Consider the following 15492-nt stretch of genomic DNA (forward strand, 5'->3'; position numbering starts at 1 on the left):
CTGAGGGGTCAGGGCTGAGGGGTCTTGTTCAGGGCTGAGGGGTCAGGGCTGAGGGGTCTGGGTCAGGGCTGAGGGGTCAGGGTCAGGGCTGAGGGGTCAGGGCTGAGGGGTCAGGGCTGAGGGGTCTGGGTCAGGGCTCAGGGGTCAGGGCTGAGGGGTCAGGGCCAAGGGGTCAGGGCTGAGGGGTCAGGGCTGAGGGGTCTGGGTCAGGGCTCAGGGGTCAGGGCTGAGGGGTCAGGGCCGAGGGGTCAGGGCCGAGGGGTCAGGGCCGAGGGGTCAGGGTCAGGGCTGAGGGGTCAGGGTCAGGGCTGAGGGGTCAGGGCTGAGGGGTCTTGTTCAGGGCTGAGGGGTCAGGGCTGAGGGGTCTGGGTCAGGGCTGAGGGGTCAGGGTCAGGGCTGAGGGGTCAGGGCTGAGGGGTCAGGGCTGAGGGGTCTGGGTCAGGGCTCAGGGGTCAGGGCTGAGGGGTCAGGGCCAAGGGGTCAGGGCTGAGGGGTCAGGGCTGAGGGGTCTGGGGTCAGGGCTCAGGGGTCAGGGCTGAGGGGTCAGGGCCGAGGGGTCAGGGCCGAGGGGTCAGGGCCGAGGGGTCAGGGTCAGGGCTGAGGGGTCAGGGTCAGGGCTGAGGGGTCAGGGCTGAGGGGTCAGGGCTGAGGGGTCAGGGTCTGGGCCGAGGGGTCAGGGTCAGGGCTGAGGGGTCAGGGCTGAGGGGTCTGGGTCAGGGCTCAGGGGTCAGGGCTGAGGGGTCAGGTCTGAGGGGTCAGGGCTGAGGGCTTAGGGTCACAATCAGGGGTCAGGGTCCCAGTCAGGGGTCAGGGCTGAGGGGTCAGGGCTGAGGGGTCAGGGTCAGCACGCCGCCTGTCTTTTACTCAGTGTTGGTTAGATCAGATGCTAATGATCAGTGGACACGTACTGTAAACGTTCCCCGTCACTGAAGCTGTTTCTCTATGTTTGCTGGTGTCTGATTGTCAGGCAGAAATCAACTGTGCAGCCGGTTTGTGTCGTCCTCTCTCGGGTCGTTGTTGTCTAACAGTTTTCTATCTTTCATAATGGAAAGTGCAAACACGTGTTTGTTGAGTGTAAATGCGAATACAGCTTTTTGTTTAAGGCTGCGTCAGGGACGATTACATGTCTGGGATCAGAACCACGTGAAAACCAGAGCACATCCTGCTAGAAAGACCTCCTCCTCTTCCTTCTCTCCTTCATTCTTCTCTGTTTTCTTTTTCCTCTTCCTCCTCTTCCTCCTCCTCTTCATTCTTCTCTGTTTTTTTTCCCTCTTCCTCCTTTTGCTCCTCCTCTTCATTCTCCTCTTTGTTTTCTTCTTCCTCTTCCTCCTCTTCCTCTCCCCTTCATTCTCCTCTTTGTTTTCTTCATCCTTCTTCTCCTCTTCCTCCTCCCCTTCATTCTCCTCTTTTGTTTTCTTCATCCTCCTTCTCCTCTTCCTCCTCCCCTTCATTCTTCTCTGTTTTCTTCTTCCTCTTCCTCCTCTTCCTCCTCCCCTTCATTCTTCTCTGTTTTTTTCTTCCTCTTCCTCCTTTTGCTCCTCCTCTTCATTCTCCTCTTTGTTTTCTTCATCCTCCTTCTCCTCTTCCTCTCCCCTTCATTCTCCTCTTTGTTTTCTTCATCCTCCTTCTCCTCTTCGTGCTCCTCTTCATCTTTCCCTCTTCCTCCTCCTCCTCAGCTAATCCCCATCCCCTCCTCAGACACTCAGTAGCAGTTAAGTGCGCGTCGTTGCATCTGTATGCTGTGAGCAGGCCTCTGTGAAATGAGCTCTAATGTGGGATTTCAGCCTTAATCTTCTCAATTAGTGAGGATAACTTAACAATGACAAGAATCTCCACACAGGCTTGTGGGGCTGTCCCGCTGTTTGTGGAGCTCCACGCCTGCTGTACATGTCGGGGCCGAAGCCTCAGCGGCCGCGCTGCCTGGCTTTGCTTGGTTCAGACAGAAGTCCACTGCCTCCTGGTTCTGTTCAGGACGCAGGTCCATCAGTAGGATGCTGATCTCTGACTGGTGACACATTTAATACCAAGCTGCTCTAAAATATTCACAGTGTTCTTCTCTCGACGTCTCTTCATAGACGGACTTTCCTTGTGGGACTCCTCGTGTCCAGCTGAACTCTTGGCTGTAGTTTATTGAGCATCCAGCAGTTTTCCCACAGCTTATTGAGCTCTGAGCCGCGGACACAGAGCTGCAGCGGGTAACATCTGATTACTACAGGGGAACGGCAGGAAGGAACGATACACGCCCACGTCACGTCACAGCTGCTGCTGTGAGATGCAGGACAAAGCCTGGAGTCTGACACTGGCTCTGGATCCCAGTGGAGAAGTGAAGAACATGATTCATGTTCATCCACTGAGCTCACGTCTGTGCTGCTAAACACAGTCCTCATCAGTCCGTCTGTGGGGCTGAGGGGGAAATTGGTGCAATTATTGTAATTGTCTTGAGTGTTTGTCTGTTATTTGTCTGTTTGTGTTTAATTATCTGTTGAAGGAAAATATGGATTTCATTTCCACGTTCTGTTTCACGAGATGAATCATCAGCGAGGCTGTAGTTTTTTCTGGACTTCACAGTTTGTATCATCTCTTGTTTTGCTGATTGAAGCTTCACTTAGACACCAAAGACTTCCTTCTGCTCCTCCTTCTCCTCCTTCTCCTCCTCGTCCTCCACCTCCTCATCCTCCTCCACCACCTCGTCCTCGTCTTTGTCCTCGTCCTCCACCTCCACCTCCACCACTTTGTCTTTGTCCTCGTCCACCACCTCCACCTCCTCCTCGTCCTTGTCCTCATCCTTCACCTCTTCCTCGTCCTCATCCTCATCCTCCACCTCCTCCTTGTCCTACTTGTCCTCCTCTTCCTCCTCCACCACCTTGTCCTTGTCTTTGTCCTCGTCCACCACCTCTACCTCCTTCTCGTCCTCTTCCTCGTCTTTGTCCTCCACCTCTTCCTCTTCCTCCTTCTCCTTGTCCTCATCCTCCTCCTCCTCCTCCACCTCTTTGTCTTTGTCCCCGTCCTCCACTTTCACCTCCACCTCCTTGTCTTTGTCCTCGTCCTCCACTTCCACCTCCACCACTTTGTCTTTGTCCTCGTCCACCACCTCCACCTCCTCCTTGTCCTCCTCTTCCTCCACCTCCTCCTTGTCCTCCTCTTCCTCCTCCACCACCTCGTCCTCGTCTTTGTCCTCGTCCACCACCTCTACCTCCTCCTCGTCCTTGTCCTCCACCTCTTCCTCTTCCTCCTCCTCCTTCTCCACTTCCACCTCCTTGTCTTTGTCCTTATCCTCCACCTCCTCATCCTCCTCCTTCTCCTGCTCCTCTACTGCTTTGAAGCTGGCTTTGGGCCTCTATCCTGGGGAGCCCACCCAGACCTGGTTCTGGGTAATGGATGGACGGCTCCCAGATGACCCGTTGGATGTTAAGTGCTCTGACGTGTGCTTAAGGAAACGGACAGCAGCCCCCAGTTTGCTTCCCAGTGTGGATCCAGGTTTATTGCTGGTTCCAGCTGCTGAGGGGAAACATGATTCTTTAGCAGTGAGTCTCAGTTCTCCAGGTTCATTACCGTGTGTTTGCTCCATCCCCGCTAATGGCCAGCTCCCATTGGCTGCAACGGCTGCAGAGCGCCGTCCTGCGGGGCCTATCAGAGCTCAGTGCCGCCTGGGGAGCGCTGAGCTGAATGTACTGGTGCAATCTGCAAAGTCTGCAGGGAGCGGCCTTTTTCCTGGAGGTGGGAAGTCAGTTTGTGTTTTCACACATTCTATATGGGCCGTTACAATCATGCAATCATTATGTCAGCCGACATTTAAACAAGTTAAAGCTGGAGTCAGATAAAGAGCCAAGCTTCCACATGACTGGACGTTTCACTGCTGGCAGGAAACATCAAAGCTTTCAGGACTCCAGGCTCAAAGATTGAAATCAAGCAGCTTCTTTTCAAGTGTGTGTGTGTGTGTGGTTTTAATGGTGAACAGCACACAAAGATCAGGCTCCGACGGTGGTTTCCTTTGCATATTTAAGGTGTGTAGCTGCTTCATGCTGAGTCAGCTGCGTACATGTCGAAGCAGAGCCGAGGCCATGTGCCGCTTTGAAAGGCAGGAAGGCGCAGTTGATGGTTAGGAGGAACCGTAAAGAACGCATGCATCAGAACCAGCTCAGTCCTGACCAGCTCCGCTGGAAGAAGCTGCAGCAGCTGGAGCCTCGGAGCTCGAAGCTGCACTTCCTCCTCCGGTTCAGCTTCTGAACCACGTTTTATCAGAGTCTTCTCTAATGATTTGTCTTTGTTCTTCCTTCTTTCATCAGACGTGTAAACACTGCTTTTATTTCTCCACCAGTATTATGTAAATGTTATTGTTAGCTTGTTTGTTTGTTTGTTATTATTTTTGTAAACGTGCCAAGGTTAACACAACAGCTCAGTCTGGAACAACTAGCAAACTTTGTATCTAATGAGCTAATAAACAAAACAACTTGTGTGTAAGTGATTAGAAGCTAAAGGTGTGCTTGAAACAAGCAGGTCAATAACAAGTTAGAGCCTCTAGAGGAACATCTGTGAGGAGTGAGGAGACGCTTCCCGGCACCGACAGGCTGGATCTGTGACCCTGTGCCTCTGACGGCAGCGTCCCACTTCTGACACTCACAACGCATGGTTTTCTCCATCTGCCTCAGGCTCCATCCATCTCACGCTGCCTCTTTTGTTTACTTACCAAGAGGAAGCTGTGAGAGGCGCCGGCGCTGACGCGGGTTCGATGCCGGCCGTCGCTGCTGTCACTCATCATTTATCGCGTTAAACCTTTCAACCGCTCGTCTCTCGTGTTGATTTATGGAGACGAGCTTTTCTGATCATATCTCACACAACAAGCTGCCACTTCAGTCCAGCTGCATTCCTTAAAATCTGTGATGTGACGACCAAATCCTCAAATTTCATTACAACAGTAAACTGCCAAACAATAAGGCCTTCGCCTCGTGCTGGTTCAGAGGCCTCGTTTCTGAGCTGATGAGCCGTTTCCGATTTTCCTTCAGATTTTTAAGCCTAAATGAAGGAACATCCTCATTCTACGTGAGAACACTGAGGCGAAGCTCTGCTCGGTTCTCCTTTAGTGACACGTTGTGTGCGTCTGTTTCTGCTTCTGCTTCGTCTTTGCTGTAGTCGGCCGGTGACACCGCGTGGAGCTCCTCGTACGCGCCGGGCGGCTGCTGTGTGTTGATCTGGAGCAGATGAGGCGGCAGCGATGTGCCGAGTGTGACGAGGTGTCAAAGTGTTTGCTCCGCCCCCCCCCCCGCTCAGTCCCTGCGCTCCTAAACTTCTCCTTGTTACAGTTCGTCTGGTTAGAGTCGTCAGTCAAACAACAGATTGAGGTCCGTTCCCGTCATCCTCCTCGTTGTGGTTTCAGATGAGTTAGGTGCATCTTATTCAGGGAGTCTCTGGTGACAAAATGAGCCTCGTTTGATATCACGATGTGTTTCGGATGTGAATCTAAAGCACCAACCGGACTTGTGCTCCTCAGAACCAGCTGAGGCACCGGTGACCTGGAGTCTGATGAGTCTGATGATCAGCTACACTGATGTGATTCTGCAACCAGCGGTCAGAGGACGGACGGGACCTGGCTGTGTTTGTGAACACGAGGTGGTGTAAGCCACGATGTGACGCCATTCTACCTGCCACAGGAGTTCACTCATGATAATTGCTGTGTACGTCCCACCCTCCGCTAACGCTGACACAGCTTCTGAGACCCTGCTCTCAGTCACCAGCAGGCTGCAAACACAGCACCCACAGGCCCTCTTCCTGACCTCTGGGGACTTTAACCATGCACCTCCTTCAGCTGCTCTGCCTACATACACCCAGTATGTGACCTGCCCCACCAGAGACAATAAAACACTGGACTTATTCTATGCCAACACCAAAGAGGCCTACGCTGCATCCTCCCTCCCACCGCTGGGCAGAGCTGACCACAACATCCTGCATCTCCTGCCTGTGTATAAACCTGTTGTACACAGGCAGCCGGTTGTGCCCCGCACAGTGAGGAGGTGGACAGCTGAGAGCAAGGAGGCTCTCAGGGACGGTTTTAAACACCACTGTGTGGACGGAGCTCTGCGACCCACATGGGCAGGACATTACACCACCCTGAGACCCTTTTTCAAACCCTTTCCTTCTCCAGCACCCGGGTGAGAAAAGAGGATCAAGGGCAGGAAAGCAGCCGGACCAGGCTTCTAAAGTCCTGCGCAGGTGAACTGTGTGGCTCTGCTACGTCACACACAAAGGTGAGTGAACAAATGGAACCGAACAAGGAGAGTAAAACAGGTTTTTGTTACGGGCGGGGGTCAAACTAGACTGAGCGGTTAAAACGAGCGTCGAACTGAACTGAAAGGTATTCTAAACCACGCTCCTAGAGCGGGGAGACAGACTACAATGACCTACAAACTGGAGGTAGGACCCAAATGCACGACCCCATAGACAGGACTGACAAATAATGATTTAATATATTAACATGCAGACAGAGGACAACACGAACTAAGGACGCTGCGTATGCAGGATAAGCCAGAAAACAAAACATGCAAACTAACACATAAAACTCACAGGTAAACTAAAGATCGCTGCAGAGCAGGAAACTAAATAACTATCCTAAAACACAAAACGTGCAAACAACAGTATCAAACGTAATCAGCAAACAAACACACAAACCTGGACAGAGCACGATGGCACGGTAACAAGTAACACATAATGTGACGAGTAACGAGTAATGCACCAACAAAGACTGTGCCCAAACCAGAAACTTAAATACCTACTAAAACAGGTGACTCAGGTGACCACTGCGACGACAAACGGGAACCAGCGGCGTCTTCCATGGACCACCGCAACGACAAACGGGAACCAGCGGCGTCCTCCTTGGACCACCGCGACGACAAACGGGAACCAGCGGCGTCCCCCTTGGACCACCGCGACGACAAACGGGAACCAGCGGCGTCCCCTTTGGACCACCGCGACGAACAGGAACCAACGGCGTCCTCTTTGGACCACCGCAACGAAACGTGGCCTCCACTGGACCACCAGGAACCTCAAGGGTCAAACGTGGCTTGGCAACAGGAACCTTACGTGGTGCTGCCCTCGGGGAAACAAGAAGCAGCCCCACCCTCAGATAAGCGCCCTTCTTAGAGGGCAGACGTGGAGCCGGAACCGGAGCCAAAGACGAGGGCAGACGTGGAGCCGGAACCGGAGCCAAAGACGAAGCCAGACGTGGAGCCGGAACCGGAGACGAAGCCAGACGTGGAGCCGGAACCGGAGCCAGAGACGAAGCCAGACGTGGAGCCGGAACCGGAGCCAGAGACAAAACCAGACGTGGAGCCGGAACCGGAGCCAGAGACGAAACCAGACGTGGAGCCGGAACCGGAGCCAGAGACGAAACCAGACGTGGAGCCGGAACCGGAGCCAGAGACGAAACCAGACGTGGAGCCGGAACCGGACTGAATCGCACTGAACGGCGCCACCACCTTATGGCACCGTGGTGCAGGTACTGGGAAGTTCGGCTGCGGCGTTGACGTTCCACGCCGAGGGGCCGAAACCAGAACCGGATGTAGTGCAACGGGACTGCCCCGCTGTATTTCCACGCCCTGTGTCTCCTCCAAACGCTGGGACCGTGGAGTTGGCACAGCAGTAGTGAACTGCCGATCTGCACCCGTCGACGCTTCCTCGTTGAAGTGCCTTGGTGCAGGTGTAGGAGTCTGAACAGCGGCATCCTCACGCTGTGACTCCCCATCCAGTGCTCCCTCCCAAGAGCGCTGGGTAAGAGGGTCTCCCGCTGACACGGTTGCCGGCCGACGGCCGACGGCCAGCGGGCTCCGACACTTGGTCCTCCAAGTGCCGGTCTGGAGGAGCGAGAACAGCAGCCCTCCATTGCTGTCTCGTCGAGCGCAGCGTCTTCCGCCTTGAACGCTGACGTCTCGGGGGCTGTGCAACAGACGCAGTGAAGTTCGTTGTGCGAGCCGAATCAGGGACGCCCATCTTTGCGCCAACCCACGAGCTGGAGATGAGCGACTGTCCATGGAAGTCTGGGGGCCCGGTACAAAAACGAAACCCCGAGTCTGGAAGAGGGGGGCGAAATAGTGCGCGTTGTAGCTCATCGCGCATCACACCCACCTCAACCCACAGCTTTGCCACACCCGGGAACTCAAACAACCAGGGTTCCTCCCACAAAATGTCATCCAGCAGCTCGACAGCTACTAACCTGGCCTCCGGCCTAGGAGCTTCAGTGGCTGCTTTCAATATGACCCCGTAGCGCATCAAAAAGTGTGGGGACAGATCTGGTCTAGCTGGATCCATGGCACTGAACTCGAACTGGTTACACACACACAGACAAACTAAACAAGTTGTACAAGCACAAAAACAAGACAAGCACCCAGTGAACACAAACACACAGCCTCACAAACAAGACAAGCTATAGTGCTAACACAGACTACCCCTACAGTAGAGCTCCACTACACTAACCGGGGAAAAACAAAAAGAACAGGGTCGGCTGGGTCCAAAGTGGTTGGTGCATTCTGTTACGGGCGGGGGTCAAACTAGACTGAACGGTTAAAACGAGCGTCGAACTGAACTGAAAGGTATTCTAAACCACGCTCCTAGAGCGGGGAGACAGACTACAATGACCTACAAACAGGAGGTAGGACCCAAATGCACGACCCATAGACAGGACTGACAAATAATGATTTAATATATTAAACATGTAGACAGAGGACAACACGAACTAAGGACGCTGCGTATGCAGGATAAGCCAGAAAACAAAACATGCAAACTAACACATAAAACTCACAGGTAAACTAAAGATCGCTGCAGAGCAGGAAACTAAATATCTATCCTAAAACACAAAACATGCAAACAACAGTATCTAACGTAATCAGCAAACAAACACACAAACCTGGACAGAGCACGATGGCACGGTAACAAGTAACACATAATGTGACGAGTGACGAGTAATGCACCAACAAAGACTGTGCCCAAACCAGAAACTTAAATACCTACTAAAACAGGTGACTCTAATTAACCTAATAACAGGACATGACATGACAGGAAATGAAAAAACAAAGAACCAACCAAGAGGGCCTTAATGCCACGTGAGCCAGAGTGCCCTCTGGCTGTCTGGAAGCTGACTCACAACAGTTTTACTGATAAATAACCAGGTGAGCCATCATTCGGAGGACTGATCAGTCTCCACCGACTCTGAGGACACATACGCAGGGTGAGTATGTGACGTAAAGTAGATCCCCAGGTAACAATAATAGGTGAAAGGCTACCTGGGTAAGCTACAGTACGCTAGCCAGATGGACCCCAGGGAACAGGTAGAGGACGGCAGAACTGCAGAGGAATCCGGCTGCAGGAGAGGGCGATGAAGAGAATCCTAAGCGGAAGCAGAGCACGTGGTCCTGGCTGAGACCAGGAAGGGGTGTCGACGCTGCAACGGTAGGGGAGTGACACTTAGCCCCTCAGTGTGGGCTTAGCAGCACTGCAGCTCAACAAATGCAACCAACGGGCTCAAACAAACAGAAGGGAGAAGGAACCCTAAATTCCAAAATAGTGGAAAAATCTCATGAACAAAAGGCGTGTACAAAAGGTACAGATAACAGGAATGAGTCCCAGGTTCTTACGATGTGAGGAAAATAGAAGAAACAAAAGGACAACCTTGAGCAGAGGCAGAGTAAACGGAAAATAAATAACCAGCTAGTTACCGGGGCAGGTGAATTCAATTAATAAAGCTCACAGCAGACAGGGACCCTGGAACCAGGAAGTGAGCCCCACACAATAAAAGGTCCCAACCGGAAGCAGACAAGCCGATCCTGGAGCATGTCTGCGACCTGAGCCTCAAGATGAGGGGGGAAAACATGGTACCAGTGCCCAAGACCCCGCACGCCAAAGACCCCAGCAGCTTCAGACCAGTGGCTCTGACATGACATCACCCCTGATGAAGACACTGGAGAGACTGGTCCTGGGTCACCTCCGCTCTGCGGTGGGAACATACCTGGACCCACTGCAGTCCATCTACCGACACAGCATAGGAGCAGGCGACGCCGTCATCTTCCTCCTACATCGAGCTCTTTCTCACCTAGAAAAGTCCAGCAGCTCTGTCAGGATCATGTTCTTTGACTTCTCCAGTGCCTTCAACACCATCCAGCCGGTGCTTCTGAAACACAAACTGGAGGAGGCTGGTGTGGACCTTCATCTGACGGAGTGGATTATGGACTATCTCACAAACAGGCCTCAGCTTGTGAGAGCCAGGGACTGTGTGTCTGACACTCTGACCTGCAGTGTGGGGCCCCACAGGGGACTGTACTGGCCCCCTTCCTCTTCACCCTCTACACGTCAGACTTCAGACACAACACGGACAGCTGTGTTCTGCAGAAGAACAATAAACTGGACTGGACTCATAACACGGATGCACTGTACAGGAAGGGTCAGAGCAGACTCTACCTGCTGAGGAGTCTTTTGGAGTGAGGGGCCACTCCTGAAGACCTTCTATGACTCTGTGGTGGCATCAGCCGTCCTGTACGTATGTTCTGCTGGAGCAGCAGCATCACAGTGATGACAGGAAGAGACTGGACAGGATCATCAGAGTCCAGCTCTATCCTGGGCTGCACTCTGGACACGGTGCAGGAGGTGGGTGAGAGAAGGGTCCTGTCTGAACTCACATCCATCCTGGACCTGGATCACTGTTTGCTCTGGAGAGCAGAATGATCCACCCTCGCTGTGTGAAGGAGAGATATCGTAGATCCTTCCTACCTGCTTCTATCAGACTCTACAGTCAGAACTGTTACCACCTCCCGGTCCATAAACTCACGTAGAACTCTCAAGTAGAAAATTTCCCATGTGCAGTATTTGTGCAAACTCTGTGCAATATCTATATACTTATATAATATGCAATGACCCCTCCCATTACGCCATACTCACTCCACCCACCTGTATATTGTTGTACTGTGTTAATTCTTGCTGCTGTATTTTATTTTTTTCTCTATCGTGCTTTGTGCTGTTGTTTGACGCAATTTTGCCACCGTGGGACTATTCAAGGTTTTCTTATTCTTATTCTTAAAATTGGACTAGAATCAGTCAGAACCAGGCAGGAGCTCAGAAAACGACTGTGGGTCCAGACAGAGTCAAACGCAGCAGGTTTCTCGGAACAGCTCCACAAACACAGAATCACAGAAGCACCAGAGACTCAGTGTCCATCTCCTGAACCGTGGCCAGTCTGTGCGTGTTTGCTTATTTTGGTGAACACAGCGGGAGCACGTGTGTGAGAGACAGAGGAATCCAGTGTGTGTGTGTGTGTGTGTGTGTGTGTGTGTGAGCGCCATCTGTTCAAACAGAGCAGCATTATTCCCACAGTCCCCGCCCTGCTGTCCTCTCTGAGCCGTCTTCATCCCAACACGCCTGCAGGCGCTCCTCATCCTCACCTCCTCTCTTCAGCTCCAGGCTGTTTCTCCTCCAGCTCCAAATGCACTGAACCTGGAGGTAAACAACCGCGTCATCAGCAAAACATCCAATTTACATATTCTTGCACAACATGTTACACAAGGCCCTGTGCTGCTTGACTTGTCTGGACCAACTGATCACAACCTGCTGATGTATTATTTCTGGAGCACTGAGTCGTCTTCATTGTTTCTGAAAGCAAAACAGAGAGACAGGAAAAACAGGCAATTTGACAACGACGAGCCAACACCTGATGGCTCGCGTCATGCTGGAATCGTAAATCCTAGCAACAGTGTCTCGTTTGGCTCAATGAGCAGCGAATCGTGTGGTCACACGCGTCCAGCAGCTTCACAGAGTCGTGATGTTCACCCACAGGGGATCCTCAGAGCTCGATGGGTTCAGACATCAGCAATGTAGAAGCTTTGGGAGCATCGAGGTCCTTTTGTCACACTTCATTAGGGAGAAGTAGAAGCCGTGTGTTTCTGTGGAACCTCCACTTGGTAGTTGGTAACATACAACCAGCTGACTGGTGTCCCTGAACGCCTCACCAGCCACATTTTGTGTGTATTTGAGCCAAAGTGAAGCATTCTTGGATTATTCCACTAAACTGGTTTTGGTGAGTGAGCTTTGGCAAACCACTCTAAACCAGCATCCTCATCAAACTGATGCTTCCCTCTGTTCGTGTTATCACCTGCAGCCGGTGAACACATTTGGTTTCCCTGCTTCCTCCAGGCTTGTGTGCTGTATATTGACACGGCGGCATCTAATCTAACACTGCCAGACCCGTCCCTGCCTACGGGCTTGTGAGCATTTGATTTGGGCTCTGTCTAAATCTGGGCTCCAGGAAGAAGAACTGCACAGCAGTAGTTTCATGCTGCTTGCAAGACTCTGGCCTCGCTGAGAGTTTAGATCAAGTGCAGACCACCATGTCTCATGGGTCACGTCGTGTGGGCCTAGATGCAATAAGTCGAAACTAGAAGTCACAAAAGAGGCACAAGGAGTCCAGGCTGTGATTCCCCAGGTCACAGGCACTAAACCAGACGTAAACGTGTTAAGTCTGTTAACAATTAAAACACATTTATTGTAAATATTATTATTTTATTATTATTATTGTAAAGAAAAAAATACAAAAGAAGACAACACAAATCAACAAAATTCAAAACAACACAACACAAATCAACAAAATTCAAAACAACACAACACAAATCAACAAAACACAAAACAACACAACACACCGCAGAGTAAACTTGTGTGAAATCTCCTCGATTTGCATTAGCTTGTTAAACACATGATCAGTTTTCTGTCTCGATTATTCATGTCTGGCTGGTGACGCGCAGCGTCGCTCGTGTTACTGGGCATCACGCGGAAAAACAAGACTTGTGTTCAATAACAATTGACGCTAACTGGACTCTGCTGTATAAATATTGATGAGGCTGCGTATTCCCACAAGCTCTCCTCACACGGATAATTTATTTTTCTCATTACCTTCAATTGCTGTGTGCTCCCTTCAGTGCCGAGCGCCCTCAGGAGTTTTTTATCTCTGTGAACGTGCAGAGTCATTTTGAGCACTTCTGCTTTGCTCCAGAATTAGTGACTAATAATATTCTGGCTCAGTTTTGTGTATGATATCCACTCAAGTGTTTCTTCTCTCCACCTGAAGGGAAACATGTTGGAGCAGCTCCGTTCAGGAAGAGTCACCGTGAAACACGAAACCCAAAAAGTAGAAGACAGTCTCAATTTATATCGGCTAAGATGAAACCAAGCAAAACAGATGGAATCATGTCAACCAGCGCTGCACTCCTCTCCCTTCAATCAAGCTATGGGGCCACGACTGCAGAAGTCTGACTTCTTCCTACTCCATTCTAGCATGTACTTACATGTTTGAAAGAAAAAATCAAAAATAATAAAATAAAACATGATAAGATGGGGACAGGTGAGCTCGTGCCTTCGTCCCCTCCTCCCCCTCAGTTCTGCAGCCGGCCCGGTTCTGTTGGCTCTGCCTCCAGCACGTGTTCATAGCAGCTTTCCTTTCTTTAGAAGACTCTGTCAGGTTCCTGTGAGGCCGCGCTGCCCCAGGGAGCCAGATATGAAATTAATACAGCTTTAATTGAATAAAGGAATCATTTGAGCCGCAGAGAAGCCTCTGTCACCTGGACGCGTCTAATAGCCTCACATTAAAGCAGGCTTCATTGTGAGTCTGCTCTCATTATCAATGTGTCGACGCTTCCTGCCTTCAGCTCCGCTTCCCTGGACTGAGGTCTGACCTTGTCTGACCTTCCTCCGCTGTCATCGCTCACGCTGAAACGTGCTCCTCCATCCTGCAGCCGCTCCGTATTGACTAAGTGAGGAGCGAATGTCATTTTATTTTGTTTTACTTCACTGGGTGTGTTCTTCTATCTGCAAAGTTGTGTCTGTCCGTCCGTCCTTCTGTCCGTTCGTCCGTCCTTCTGTCCGTCCATCTTTCCATCCTTCTGTCCGTCTGTCCATCCGTCTGTCCGTTTGTCCGTCCATCTGTCTGTCCATCCATCCTTCTGTCCGTCTGTCCATCCTTCTTGCTGTCGGTTTGTCCGTCCTTCTGTCCGTCCAATTTTCTTGTCCATCCTTCTGTCCATCCTTCTCGCCATCCATTTGTCCGTCCATTTGTCCATCCGTCCTTCTGTCCATCCTTCTCACCGTCTATTTGTCCATCGGTTTGTCCATCCCTCCGTCCGTTTGTCCATCCTTCCTTCTGTCCATCCTTCTGTCCGTCCGTTTATCCGTCCGTCCTTCTGTCCATCCTTCTGTCCGTCCATTTGTCCGTCGGTTTGTCCGTCCCTCCATTCCGTTTGTCCGTCCGTCCTTCTGTCCATCCTTCTGTCCGTCCGTTTTTCTCGTCCGTCCTTCTGTCCATCCTTCTGTCCGTCCATTTGTCCGTCGGTTTGTCCGTCCCTCCATTCCGTTTGTCCGTCCGTCCTTCTGTCCGTCCTTCTGTCCGTCCGTTTATCCGTCCGTCCTTCTGTCCATCCTTCTGTCCGTCCATTAGTCCGTCGGTTTGTCCGTCCCTCCATTCCGTTTGTCCGTCCGTCCTTCTGTCCGTCCTTCTGTCCATCCTTCTGTCCGTCCGTTTTTCTCGTCCGTCCTTCTGTCCATCCTTCTCGCCGTCCATTTGTTCGTCCGTTTGTCCGTCCGTCCTTCTGTCCATCCTTCTGTCCGTCCGTTTTTCTCGTCCGTCCTTCTGTCCATCCTTCTGTCCGTCCATTTGTCCGTCGGTTTGTCCGTCCCTCCATTCCGTTTGTCCGTCCGTCCTTCTGTCCGTCCTTCTGTCCGTCCTTCTGTCCGTCCGTTTATCCGTCCGTCCTTCTGTCCATCCTTCTGTCCGTCCATTAGTCCGTCGGTTTGTCCGTCCCTCCATTCCGTTTGTCCGTCCGTCCTTCTGTCCGTCCTTCTGTCCATCCTTCTGTCCGTCCGTTTTTCTCGTCCGTCCTTCTGTCCATCCTTCTCGCCGTCCATTTGTTCGTCCGTTTGTCCGTCTGTCCATCCTTCTTGCCGTCTGTTTGTTCGTCCGTCCCTCCGTCCGTTTGTCTGTCCGTCCTTCTGTCCGTCCTTCTGTCCATCCTTCTCGCCGTCCATTTGTCTGTCCGTTTGTCTGTCCGTCCTTCTGTCCATCCTTCTCGCCGTCCATTTGTCCGTCCGTTTGTCTGTCCGTCCTTCTGTCCATCCTTCTTGCCGTCCGTTTGTCCGTCCCTCCGTCCGTTTGTCTGTCCATCCTTCTCGCCGTCCATTTGTCCATCCGTTTGTCCGTCCGTCCTTCTGTCAATCCTTCTGTCTGTCCGTCCGTCTGTCCGTTTGTCTGTCTGTCACGGAGCACTGATCGCTGACGTGTTGTTAACTCAGGGTCGGGGTCAAAGGGTGGAACTCGAACCAGCAACCAGGACCTAGTCCGTTTGTGTAATGATCGCAGCAGCTGACTTTGGTTCGTTCTCCTGCTGTCCTCGTCTGTCACGTCCTCCCGTGGGTTCTGATGGATTCCTAGAAATGAACACTCGGCTCGTGTGTCCTTGTTGTGATGTCCTCCACTCA

General features: G+C 51.8%; 1 protein-coding gene across 4 annotated transcripts in view; it reads left to right on the forward strand.

The window, feature by feature from the left end:
• The window catches only part of si:cabz01090165.1 (uncharacterized protein LOC100333421 homolog), a 116455-nt gene that overhangs the window by 66062 nt on the left and 34901 nt on the right, over nucleotides 1–15492 (forward strand). Inside the window, exon 1 of one of the 4 annotated variants that reach the window (XM_041073343.2) lies at nucleotides 5532–6242. The exons of the other annotated variants lie outside the window; for them this stretch is intronic. The gene's annotated coding sequence lies outside the window, so the exon portion shown is untranslated. Of the gene's footprint in view, nucleotides 1–5531; nucleotides 6243–15492 lie in introns of those variants that run through there. 4 annotated transcript variants of the gene reach the window in all.

The sequence above is a fragment of the Betta splendens genome, chromosome 13 (genome assembly GCF_900634795.4).
Source record: "Betta splendens chromosome 13, fBetSpl5.4, whole genome shotgun sequence".
Taxonomy (NCBI): domain Eukaryota; kingdom Metazoa; phylum Chordata; class Actinopteri; order Anabantiformes; family Osphronemidae; genus Betta; species Betta splendens.